Source organism: Ambystoma mexicanum, chromosome 3p, assembly GCF_040938575.1.
Source record: "Ambystoma mexicanum isolate Mex_15411 chromosome 3p, UKY_AmexF1_1, whole genome shotgun sequence".
NCBI classification, from domain to species: domain Eukaryota; kingdom Metazoa; phylum Chordata; class Amphibia; order Caudata; family Ambystomatidae; genus Ambystoma; species Ambystoma mexicanum.
This window is the reverse complement of record NC_090925.1, coordinates 320,408,620-320,422,265: the sequence shown is the minus strand read 5'-3', so window position 1 is coordinate 320,422,265 and position 13,646 is coordinate 320,408,620. Positions and strand designations below refer to the sequence as shown.

The 13,646-nt window shown below is 44.9% G+C and overlaps 1 protein-coding gene and 1 long non-coding RNA gene across 2 annotated transcripts in view; one reads left to right on the top strand and one right to left on the bottom strand.

Moving 5' to 3' along the window:
• LIME1 (Lck interacting transmembrane adaptor 1) overlaps window positions 1–13,646 on the top strand; it is a 278,786-nt gene that overhangs the window by 85,058 nt on the left and 180,082 nt on the right. The window lies entirely within an intron of this gene.
• Window positions 6,630–12,094, bottom strand: LOC138580375 (uncharacterized). The gene is made up of 3 exons (XR_011304238.1): window positions 11,974–12,094; window positions 7,966–8,116; window positions 6,630–7,115 (listed from the first exon to the last, which is right to left on the bottom strand). It is a non-coding gene; the product is annotated as an uncharacterized lncRNA (long non-coding RNA).

The following is a 13,646-nucleotide window of genomic DNA, read 5'->3' as shown; positions in this document are numbered from 1 at the left end:
AATAACCCAGGACTGGAACACAGCGGTAGTGGCTGTAGTAGCTGGTAGAGAGGCACTCAGACCGGAAACAGTGCTAGACGGGGCAACACCTAGAAGAGGAGGAAAAAGCAGCACTGTCAAAAGGCCCCTAGAAGTTTTATAGAGCAGCTAGGGATGTACTTCTAGGTTTTGAAGATAGGGGCAGGATGGAGACCCCTAGGGCTGGCTGACAGTGCTGGATGTATGCAAAACGTTGAAACTTCAGACACAACAGCAAGTAAAAAAACACCTAGGTTTGAGAGAAAAACTGGAAGTTGCTATTGGAAGTGGAAGGCAAGTGGAGAAAAAAATTACCCAAATCTGGGACACAACAGCAAGTATAAAAAAAACATACAGATTTGAGAGACCTGGCAAGTGGGGAAAAACACCTACATTTGAGATACAACAGCAAGTATAAAACACACAGATTTGAGAGATTTGGCAAGTGAGAAAAACACCTAAGTTTGAGATAGAACAGCCTGTATAAAAATACACAGATTTGAGAGTGTAAAAACACACTGATTTGAGAGACTTGGCAAGTGGGAAAAATGCCTACATTTCAGATACAACAGCAGGTACAAAACGCACAGATTTTCAGAGTTTAGAAACACACAGATTTAAGAGCCCAGGACAAGTGGGAAAAAATGCCCACAACTGAAGCACACCAGCAAGTACAAAACACACATTGATGGACTTGGCAAATGGGAAAAAACACGAAAACCTGAGATACAAAAGCAAGTAGAAAACACACAGATTTGAGAGTACTGGCAAGTGGGAAAACAACACCTACATTTGAGATACAACAGTAAATGGAGAACCACAACACCTGTGGTACAGGGGGGATTGCAAAACATGTTTCTAACTGGCATAGATTGCTATGCATTATAGGGTAAAAAGAGTGGTAGGGTTTTTATGGACCACAGTAATTGCTGCACTCCTCACCCAGACCACACTTACCTTGTCAGTCACTGCTGTTTGATGGCAGCTGGCTTCACAGATGAACACGGGCAAACACGGAGTGGAGCTGCTTCTTCTGGAGCTGCCCTTTGCCTTGGACCCTTAGCCGAGGGCTGGCTGAGCAGGGGGGCTACCCAGGGTGCTTGGAATGAAATAGGGCAGTTAAGCTTAATCACAGAGCTCAGGGTGCGGGAGGGAGGCGGCGAACAAGGAAGAGGGTGCAGGGATCATGCAATGGACAAAAATGTGCACCCTAATGCAAGATTAAACAAAAAAGCGCAAACGCACTTTTAAGTTAGGAAAAGACGGGTCACAGACCCAGAACTCACCGCTGCTAAGAGCAAAACGCTAAGGCAGGCTCAGGTGCAGACAAGGGAAGAGGAAAACTCACGGGAGACATAACGGGCTGTCAGGTCCATTCACAGATGCTCCACGGGCGAGAGGGATGCGGGGAACAAGGAAGACAGTGCATGGAGCAGGCAATGGGTGAAAGTATACATGCTAGTGCGAGATTAAGCAGGATTTATATTATGCAAACATAGCTAGCAAGAATCAGAACACTGGGGAGAAGTGAATGTAGAGATCGGACAGGGAGAGCTAAGGCATGGCAGGAGTCGATGGGTGATGAGGTGCTGCCTAAAGAGCCTGTCTTCTGTTCCTTCCTGAAATGCAGGGGAGGTGAGGCCAGCCTGATGAGAGTCAGTATGTTATTCCAGAGTCTAGTTGTGTAGCAGGAGAAGTACATTCTGTGGTTTCTATTCGTCTTCCCTGTGATGCCTTGTGTAACTTTCACCTTATAACAGCCTCCTTTCCGTATCATGTTTTCTTATATGGCATGTCTGGTTTTATCTCTGCTCTCTCTTGTTTATTGTTCCTTGAATTCTTTGATTTGTTTCTGAGAGCCGGACAACATCTTTGGAGCGTCATTGTCGTTTTACCCAAGCTGAATTGAGATTGGTTGCGGCACTAGCTGGCATGGTGTAGTGCATTGCTGAATGTTGTCCTATAATGCTGGCCATCTATCAATGCTATTAGAATGTTGATGCAAGTGTGTGACTGACAGCTCAGGAGAATGTTGCTGGGTGCTTGTAGTGTGGCTGTTACAAATGTGTAAGTAGGGGCCCAGAGCTGGAGTGCATGAGGCTGGCGGGTGAGCAATCTCTCCTTTATGTACACTAAGAGAAACTAGAACCCTAAAATATCTGCATGTCTGTATAATGATGCTTAAAGGGACTTGTTATACCAAGAGGCTCACAGCTGGTCTGTATCTGGACTATCATGCATCCCTTTTTTGTTACTACGCATGGACGCATGGACTCAGTGACTCATTGTGCTAATATTGTTCCATATAAATCCCTTGTGCAGGCTCTTTCTAGTTGGCGATTGTCTTTGATGAATACATTGCCTTCCTCTTTCCAATTGCCAGTTGCATTGTTGTTCATGACGCTGCCATTTGAATGGAATAATGTTGCATTGGGTCAAAAAGGGGTGCAGTTCTTTATCGAAGATACACAGTATTTGCAGTGGTCGTCACTCCTGAATAGCTCTTGCGGTACAGAGATTGTTCAGTTGGGTTGTAATGCTCTTATCAATTGATCAATTAATGTGTGGCCTACTAGTACTGGTATCTATTTATTTTATTGGGCTCTTTTTTATTGTAGCGGACCTGTAAAGGGCAATCTGTTTCCCAGACTGAAACAGGTACACCCTCAAGATCTGAGGGAGGAGGGACTTGTACTCTGATGCGCAAGCCACTAAACATACATTCTGAATGAGTTAGGTACTGGATCCATTCAATTACATGTCCTTGCTGCAAGGATTACCAATCCAGACTCAAGGTTCCCTATTGAGTCTAAAACACACAGCATATAATCAGTGATGTATTGTTTTATCCACTGCGCATAGACCACTGGAGCCAAGGTTCAATGTTCAGTTCCTTCTCAGTTAAAAGTCAATAACGATTGACATTTGCAATCTTTTCAAATTCTTGCACACGAGAAATCTCAGGAATCTTTTCTGTTTTCCAATGCTTGTTTATTTTCTAGTGATGATTATCATAATCCTGCCAACACGTGTTTCGACCTCTAGAACACACGTCTTCCTCAGGACCAATCAAACACCTTTAATTGTACAGCTAGCAATTTATTTCTCTCATATAGTACTCAACCACATAAATGGCGGACTGATGTCCAAATAAATGAAATAATCTTCCTAACAGGCTAGTATCCACAACGTTGGATGTTTCCCACAATTTGCAAGATTTGTGCGCTCTTCCTTGACCTATATGGCACTTCCAATAGCGCTTTCTGTGTATCCTGATAGTCTGCTCCGCTCCCAGACTGCCCTAGGGTTTCATGTCTCCTTTCTCCTTATGGCAGGGTCTGCTTCCCTCTCCATGACAGGCCACCAGTATCTGGAGCCAGTGTTCTGATAACTGACCGAAGGTGCCCCCGGTGAGCCTTATTTCATCAACGGATCTCACAGCAATGTGAGCGGGACAATGATTTGGCCTTGAAGCCAGGGGAGTTGCTAGGTCTGGAAAAGACCCGGGGCTATGCTGATGTCGGAACTGTTGGGACTCCGGGCTAGCTAGTCTTTTGGCTGTAGCTCCTGAGATTCTGTCCGGGGCTACAACCAAAAGATCAGGGGCTATAGCCCCATTAGCCCCCCCCCCCTAGCAACGCCCCTGCATGAAGCATTTATTATTCCAGTGGATGCTCTGTCTGATTTTCCAGTATGGTTGCAGATGTTGGTGTAGGTTTTTCGCTCCTGGCCACCCGCTCATTGTGTGCTGTTTCACCAGTGTTAATGAGGGTGTATGTGGTGAGGCCACCTTAGACACAGAGTCTTCCACCAGTATTGCCGAATATGTCCTGAACACTAGGCTTAAGTGACCCAGTTTGAGGAAATCTCGAAGCACCCAAAAATGGCTGCCCAAACTTTCGTACTATTCAGCGATTTGGCTACAAAGGCCTGAGGTTCAGACACATGCGAAGGACCCTGTGGAGGAGGGCAGGCTGCCATTCCCGCAGTGCCCTTGAGGATACCCCCGCCGTGCCTTGCCTGCACTGAGCAGGTCCACAGAGGGCGAGCATGCGTGCTTTGGAGCACCCCTAAAACGCTGGAAATCGGAAGATGAAGATGTTTCTGTTTCTAGCACGCCCACTAGCTCAGGAAATGGAACAGAAGATGATCTTATTTCCAGTTGCTAGTGTGATACAAATAGAAAAATATGCTCTCTCGATGTCTCTACCTAAGGCACGCCCACTCGTGCAGGAAATAAAGTGTGCATGCGTTCAGCGCGAGCCCCGGCTTATCACCGAAATAGAAAAGAAATACGTTTCTAATGGTTACCACTGGCACGCTCACCCACCCTACACGTATTATTTCGTGGGGTCACCTGCCTTAGAAATAGGAAAAACGTATTTTCGGGTCAAATTACCACTAAGGCCAATTTTCAGCAGAGTGCGTGATTACGTGGGGAGATGTTCAGCCCTCCTCCCTCCTAAAGTGACCACCGAATATTCGGAGTTCACTGCATTTTTGAAAGAGTGACCCGTGAATATTCGGATTCACAAGTCGCTTGGGGGAGAGGGGCAGATATGCCTGCTGAACACTGCCGACAATACGCTTGTGTTGTCCTCGGCCTTCCTTTCCTTGCAGTGTGGGAGCCGGGAGCTTGTGTTCCGCCATCTTGGGGCATGGCATCTTCTGTGATGAATCTATGCAGCCTTGGCTAGTCTGGCTAGCTTCCATTTTACTTTGCCAGCACCTCTGAAATGAGATTTTTCAATTTCATTTTTTTTTAAAATTCGAATTCCTTCATTTAACATTTTTAAAATACACAATGTCTTCTACGAATACAAGCGTTTGGTTCATTTTGTTGTTTCAAAGAACATCAAAAGCACAATACAGCCCAAGGGAGCAACAGAGTGGAGTCCCACCATTGTGGTCACTGTGTGATACCAACATGGCCTTATTTTTTTATTTATTTGTTATTAATATAGCGCCTTACAGCAAGTTACTGTACAAAACCAATTAACAGTACAATTGAAGTGAAAAGGGGAAGTACAATAAAACATTACTTACAATGCGACTTTAAATACAGTTAAGGTTGCAGTCGGAACGTTTTTAGGGCAGCACGGAAAGTAGAATAGGAGTGGATAGACCACAGAGAGAGAGAGGCGGGGCATTCCAGTGCAGAGGAAGAAATAGAGAAAATAACGGAAACGAGAAGAAGCACATGGAGGGCGAGGTACAGTTCAAAGAAAAGGGGTTTCATAGCGAAGAGGACGAGAAGGGACATAAAAGGGAACAAGAGAAGCAGACCATGCCCAACATCTTCCCTACCAAAAAAATCTGGATTGAAAGTGGATTGCTACTGGATTTTCCCAAACATTTAAATCCTCTTTAAATCCTATTTAACTCCAGAAACTCCCATTGTACTCAGTGGATTGCTTTTGGCTTCTTTTTGGCTTCATGCACCCTGAAATATGTTAATTAGCAATCCTCAGTGGAATGCAATCCCAAAACAATCCAAGCAATCCAATCCCCAAACAATCCACTAAAAATCCAAAAACAATCCAATCCCCAAACAATCCACTAAAAATCCAAAAACAATCCAATCCCCAAACAATCCACTAAAAATCCAAAAACAATCCAATCCCCAAACAATCCACTAAAAATCCAAAAACAATCCAATCCCCAAACAATCCACTAAAAATCCAAAAACAATCCAATCCCCAAACAATCCACTAAAAATCCAATCCTCAAACAATCCACTAAAAATCCAAAAGCAATCCAATCCACTAAAAATCTACTACAAACCCAAAAACAATCCAATCCCCAAACAATCCACTAAAAATCCAAAAACAATCCAATCCCCAAACAATCCACTAAAAATCCAAAAACAATCCAATCCCCAAACAATCCACTAAAAATCCAAAAACAATCCAATCCCCAAACAATCCACTAAAAATCCAATCCTCAAACAATCCACTAAAAATCCAAAAGCAATCCAATCCACTAAAAATCTACTACAAACCCAAAATCAATCCAATCCCCAAACAATCCTATAAAAATCCAAAAGCAATCCAATCCCCAAACAATCCAGCAAAAATCCCAAAACAATGCAATCCCCAAACAATCCTATAAAAATCCAAAAGCGGTGCCATCCCTAAATAAATACAAAAGCAACGGATTACAGCTGGCTTCCTTTTGGCTAAACGTACCCTTGATCCAAAAGCAATGCAATGCAATCCCCAAATAAACCTTTTGAAATCCAAAAGCAATTAATGTAGTCACCAAATAATACTTTACAAATCAAAACAACAAAGCAATCCCAAAAATATCCTTTAACAATATAGGCATTGTTTCGGTTTATGAGCTGGAAATAAATTTAGGAGTTTTAACAAAAATAATGTTTACTATAATCCTGAAAAGAAATGCTTAAAAACACATTTGGTGCACCTTGTTGAATTGGGCTTTAAAAGCGTCACTGTGGCTTAATTGCTGCCCATTTCAGAGAGTTGCATTTTGAATTGCCTTTAGGACAATAGTGATGACTAATTAGGTCACAGTCATTTAGGTAAAATGGCCATGAAAGTCAAGACCATGTAATGGCATATAAACTATATTTAAAAAGAAGCAACACGTTTTTTTTCCCCCACTATATTTATTAAAAAGAGGCAGAGGTTCAATCGGACACGATGTACATAGCACAAAAACACAACTGTAGCAATCCCAAACACGGGTGCTTCACAATTTAAAAATAAAGGGTGAGAGGGGACCCAGAACCAGTCCGGTTCGGTCCAGCCCAGGGAGCAAGGGTGATAGGGGACACGGAACCAGTCCAGGGGTGTCACACGAGTATACAGGCCCAGCCTAGGGAGCAAGCGAGTCCGGTGGGGACCAGCCCAGGGAGCAAGGTTGAGAGGGGAAAGAGAACCAGTCCAGGGAGTCACACTAGTATCCAGGACGAGGCAAAAGAGCAAGGGAATGCGGAACTACACTTGTGTAGAAAAGACGAGGTTTGGCTCCTTCTTCATCCGGTAGTTCCCAATTTTGTTTTGGAGGGCTTTTCTGCACTCGGATGCAGAGTACTGGAAAGCCCATTTCCCTGGCTTTAACATGGATACATTCTGAAATGCAAAAAAGATTTGTGTAAAAAGTTTGAAAAGAGCAAGCAAAGTACTTTTTGGTTGACACATGGCTGTGAGAAATAAAGCATAGACAATTTTCACTGTACACCCTCTAATGTGCTTTCGTAATTCCAATTACTACATTTCTCAAAGCTGTCAATCTGGATGAAACCATGGCAATTCCTTAGAATTTAATATAGATTAGTGTCACTTCCCCAGGAAGTGGCTCTCCGTTTATCTTCTTTCCCATTTCTTTGCATAATTGGTATATTGTGAAGAAATTACCAATCTTGTGTTTCCCCCATGGACAGTGCATTGGTAAAGGAGTCATACAAGCAAAACAAATACACAGGGTTTGAAATTGAGCGGAGCTGGGGGCTATTTAGCCCCGTTTGTAGCCTTGAAGAGCCTGGTTAGCTTTACACCATGCCTACCAGGAGCTAAATTTGGCTCCCGGGCCAACTGATGCCGATAACATATACCTATGGGAATTTAACTATGTGCGTGCTTGCTTTTGTAACAATCTAAAAAAATAACATAGGACACCACTATGACATTTGAAGCTTAACGGGTCATAAGTAATGGACAAAGCAATATGTTTGCATGTGGGCATATGAGTGATGGACAATAACCGGTTAATACATGAGCCACAGTATTTGAGCTACCTTTTCCCACCCTCTGACACAGTCGCCTAGAAGCCCTATGGCTTCATAGGAATGTTGGGGAGGAGGGTTTGAGATTGGGGTGGAGACACAGAAGCCTACAACCGATAGTATTTGGATAGAGAAAAAGCATTTATTTATTTCATAAGGGCACAAACTAATTTTTGGTCAACTCTAATGGCACTTACCTCTGATGCAGTTGATGGACCAGGGTTGGGATTTGCATCGGGAAAACTTTTTCTGTGGCTCCTGTCCGCCTCCTCTATATCCACTGAAGGGCCAGTTCCAAGCAGTGCTCAACTGCTACCTGCTAACAGGAATCCACTGTGTCCCAGTATGCTGAAATAATAGCACAAATATTAATATTACACATTTTAATACAGTACGCATTCTAATGACAATTACCAAGACCCAGAACCAGCGCAGGGAGCCAGATGGGTACCCAGACACATCCCAGCAAGTAAGGAAGTTCGTTAGGAACCCACCCATGGAAGAGTCTCAGGCAGGTGCCATTCTTACCTGAACTTCTGAAATGGTGAACACCTAGACACACAAAGCCAGTAGGCGTTTGGTTATTTGCCGAAATATTGACTGCCCATGGTCATTTTAATCCCTATGGCCATTTACACCTAGATCCTGCCCCTCCCAAAATACCTCCTTATGGGAACTTTGAGCTCACTTTAATCAAGCCTTATCAGACTTTGCGCTTAAAGTGCATGCCTGTGATTTTCAAAGCAGTATTCTAAGAGTTAATTACTTAATTGGAGTTGTAAACCCACTACTGGTGTGATAAAAAATGTCTTAACCAGGTCTGCCTTCAGCCACAAAGCAGTTCAACGAAGCAACTGAACAAGTCTGGAAGTGTTAAGATGAAAAAAGTAGGATATACCCTAAAGTATGGGTGCATAACATACGGCCCGCGGGCCAGTTGCGGCCCGCGGGCCAGTTGCGGCCCGCCATGCCATTTTGTCCGGCCCGCCAGCAACAAAGTCTTTCCTAATGGAGGGCGGCCCGCAAGCAGCATCGCCCCCCTCCATTAGGAAAGTCTTTGTTGTCTTCTGGGCCGGACAAAACAATGGCCCTCATTGGTTCAGTGCACACGAACCACGCAGCTCCTACGAGCCACGTAGTGCGCGTGTGCTGATCCAATGGAGTGCCAGCACTACGGCTGGCGTGGCCAGTAAGGCTTGATGCGGAAGGCATTTCAGCCTTGCCCCGCCCACGCCAGCCGTAGTACCGGACCTCGCCAGCGTTCCAGCTAGCCTGCCTTCCAACACGTCGTCCGGTAAGTACAGATTATTTTTGGGAGGGGGGATGTTTGTGTGTGTGTGTGTGTGTGTGTGTGCGCGCGTTTGTCGGATCTTTGTGCTGCTTGTATGTTGAGATCCGGGGGTGGGGTGTGTGTCGGGTCTGCCTGAATGTTTGTTTTTGTGTGCAAGTCCAGTGTATGTTGAGATGCGGGGTTGGGGTGTGTGTCGCGTCTGCCTGAATGTGTTTGTGTGCAAGTTCAGTGTATGTTGAGATGCGGGGTTGGGGTGTGTGTCAGGTCTGCCTGAATGTGTTTGTGTGCAAGTGCAGTGTGTGTCGAGATGCGGAGGGGGTGTGTGTGTCGGGTCTGACTGAATGTGTTTGTGTGCAAGTGCAGTGTGTGTCGCGTCTGCCTGAATGTGCTTGCGAGTTTGTATGGTGAGTTGTGGGTGGGGGTCTGTATGGGTGCATGGTGTATGCTTGTGAGTTTGTGTGCTGAGTTGGGGGTGGGAGTTCGGGTCTGTATGGGTGCATAGTGTATTGGTGTATGCTTGTGGGTTTGCGTGCTTAGTTGGGGGTGGGGTGTGCGGGTCTGTATGGGTGCATAGTGTATTGGTGTATGCTTGTGAGTGTGTGCTGAGTTGGGTGTGGGGGGGTTTGGGTCTGTATGAGTATGTATGCATGGTGCATGCTTGGTGGCATGGGGCATAGTGTTTGGTTGGGGGCCATGGTGTTTGGTTGAGGGGTGGGGGCCTTGGGGCATAGTGTTTGCTTGAGGGGTGGGTGTCATGCGGCATAGTGTTTGGTTGGGGGTGGGGGCCATGGGGCATAGGATTTGGTTGAGGGATGGGAGCCATGGGGCATAGTGTTTGGTTGAGCGCCATGGGGCATAGTGTTTGGTTGAGGGGTGGGGCCAAGCCTCCCGCCACGCCACGCCTGCTGCGCCTACCGCCCCACCCACATTTACTTTTCGGCCCACTATAGCCATCATGTAAGGTACTTTTGGCCCACTGTCAAAATCAGGTGTGCACCCCTGCCCTAAAGAATAACCATTTTACTCAAATGTATGTTGCTTTATAACTACTTCTGCTGTTCAAATACAACATTGTGCTTTTGTCAGGCTGATCGATCAAACTGAGCCAGGATAATAATAATAATAATTTAGCATTTATATAGTGCTACGAACCCACAGGTATCCGAGTGCTGCTTATTATTACCCACGGTGTGTGGTGCTCATTTATCGACCTCGGAAGGATAAAAGGCTGAGTTTGGGGCTGCCGGGATTCGAACCTGCGTCACCAGGCTCTGCACAGATGTCAAAGCGACTGCGGTTTGATCAATCATCTCCACCAGCTTTTCAGAGGTGCTGGGCATTCAGTGGAATGGACCTGGTCGTGAAATGGCACCATCAATGTGCAACCGCATTCATGTGCCATCGTTCAGGCCATTTGCCAAAAAAAATTGCAAAGACGAAAGCAAACCAGCCATTGCTAAGTGCTGAAGACAGACATGTTTACATTCCAGTGGTTGCGAATGTGCATGTTCCATGCCACAGGGGGGGGTCTTGCAACAGCCGATTAAGGAAAGCAGAAGGCAATATTTCTAAGGCATCTGGCAAGGGAGAGGCAGCCATGAATGTAGAGCATCAACAGGGAAGGGAAAGATGATTCAAGGGGAGATGGACCACCACGGCGCCTGCCCATTTTTCCCCATTTATCTATGGGGGCGCACTCCCAACACCCACAATTACTTAATTTTCCCCTACCCCAAACCCCATAACAAAAATGCAGAAAAAAAACCTGGCAAAACGGCCTTTCACCAAATGTAGTGAAACAGCTGTGACCAACTACACCCAGATGATGGCACACGATGTAGAGCTAATGTGTACTCGTGTGAAACGCCTCAGGTTATCCTTGTGGATATCTTTCCAAACCCCCCCCCCCACTTATTGTCCCAGTCAAGTGCAGGCTCCCAAGTTAGACCTGGGGAAAAAGGGGCTACATATGCACGAACTTTCTTAATCTGTATGAATTTCTTAGAGGACAGCCAAATGTGGGTAAATTGAAAGGGATGTGGTCGTTTTGAATACAGTCGTGGCCTCAGTGAGCTTTCAAAATGCACAGTTGGGTCAACATATTCATTAAATTACCCCCCCACCCCCTCGAACTCCACAGATGCTGCTCTAACTGCACAGCTTCCAAAGTAGGATTTACGACTGTAGGCTCCTTTTCTTTGAGGTGCCACCCATGCGTCATGTCCTTTACAACGGCCCCTCCCGAAAACTCAGCTGGTTTTGTGATAAAGTGCCGTTGTGCCAGTAAATCAATTGCAGTAGGTCTAGGCGCGCCCACTGCACCCCTTCCCTCCCACACTGCCTATGATACACATACACCCAATCCCAGCTCCGAGTACAATCGCAGCTGCATGGTACGTTAATGTGTTTTGGACTGAAACTCCCAAAAGCCATAGCTGGCATATATGACGCTGGATCATTGAAGTCGTATGAAAACAATGGAGCACAATGTTGCAGACACGTGTGTATATTATATGTTCTCCTGTAAAGCTCTAGCCTGCTTTAATATCACTTGTAAAGCAGGTTAGAGCTGCACCGTGTGAACTGTGGCGGCCCACAAAGTAATGAAATGTGCCAGCAGCCTGTTATCCAGGGAAGGAAAACATCCCGGTGTCCTGCAGATACACGCACTGTGCCGGCCTTTAGGAGAACATATGATATACACCAAGGGTCTGCAACAGTGCATGCTCACTGCTTGGGGGCTCACGGAGAAATGGCGTCGCTGGTCCAAGGAGGCGGATGGGGGCGCTGGACGTGGGGAGCGCGCACTACAAAGGCAGAGTCTGCCTCATAAATCAACACAACCTGTCTGACTCCCGAGAGACACACTCCTCACTCTGAAATAAAGCCTAAAACGTGTACATCAGCTCCTTACCCAATGATTCTGGCTTTGTTTATCGATCCCAGCAGCATGATCCACGCTCGAATCTCGTCCGCCATTGCTCATCTGGTGTCCAGTGTTCCCAGGTGGAAGGAAAAAACGCGCTGCATCGCCGTACGAAAAAAGCCCAAAACAAGCTGACTCCCACCCAAATTAACCGAAAAAAGCAAGCGCACATGTAAACGCCATGAGTGGGTTTCAAAAGTAAGAAACAGCACAATTAAAAACATAGAGAAAACACACATATACTAAGTTAAAATAAAAAGTAGTGTTAGTGGCTTGTTTTTACTGAGAAAGAAGTCAGTAAAAAAATCCCAAAAACTCCTGCAGCCCAAGACAAACAAATCGTTGCTTGGAAAAAATCCCCCAAATCCAAAATAAATGGAAAAAAAATCTGAAGCTTGAAAACTTTTAAATAAAGACACAATTCTCTCAGGTGTCACTTTGAACATTTCTCAAAACTCTGCCATTTTCTAATTTCTGAGCATTTCTCAAAACTCTGCCATTTCTGACTTACAAAAGTGTCTTTATGCTTTCAGTAAATCAGAAAAGTGGTACAGCCATCTGGGAAATGTGCAGCTTACATAGGAAAGACTTGCACAATAGATGTTAACGATACCTCACAGGCACCGTATTTTAACTCCTTTTTGCGCTCTGCAAGGAGAATCCCCAGGCAGTGCCTGTCCTGCACTCCTCAGATGCACTATGGCCATAGTCAGGCCATATTAGGGACACTGGAAGCTTTGATGTCTGTACCCCCTCATTCTTAATGTCACAGAATACGGTGCTTTTAGGAAAAGTGTTGTTCCACCAAGGAACAATACTTTTCCAATTTTACATGGACTTCAGAATTGGGCCCATGTTTCTGTAAAGTGAAAAGCAGTTTACATTTTAAAAATGGAGCACCTGCAGCCCAGCAGGTCTGCCAAGACAACCTGACCCGAGATGTAAGCTACATGGAGACAGCCCAGTGAGGGAACTGCAAAGCCCTCCACCAATGGTCGCATGCCCTGACCTGCACGATTTCATATGAAGAGAGCCATGTCTACATTGCCAGGATGCTGTCAGGCCTGGACTGGCCTACAGGGCAATACCTATATATTTTTTTTTGTATTCCAGGATTTGTAGCGCCATTACAACGGCAAGACTACAAGTCCCAGAATGCAAACATAAAATTAGGACAGTTACACGTTTTCAACGATCTGTGTGTCCCGGATGCGCATTTTTATTACAAAGTGCTGTGTGTGTGTGTATATATATGTATATATATATATATATATATATATGTATATATATATATATATATATATATATATTCAATAAAAAAACTTTGTTAAAGGGACGTTATGGTTAAGTTGCACTAATAAAAACCTATGAAATTCAATGAAAAAAACTTTGTTAAGGGGACGTTATGGTTAATTTCCTATGGGTTTAGCAACTTAACCATAACTACATGGCCGCTACAGCAGGCCATGTTATATATATATATTGTGGTTGTACGACAGTTCAGGAAATCAGCCCATCAAACAACAGCAAGTTCGTTCACTTATCCAGTATATATATAATTTGATGTACAGGGTACAAATGGGGACAATGGTTATATGTTGCACAAGCGAAAACAGTAAGACTGGCTGTGTATGCATTTCAAATAGTGTTTTAATAGTCAT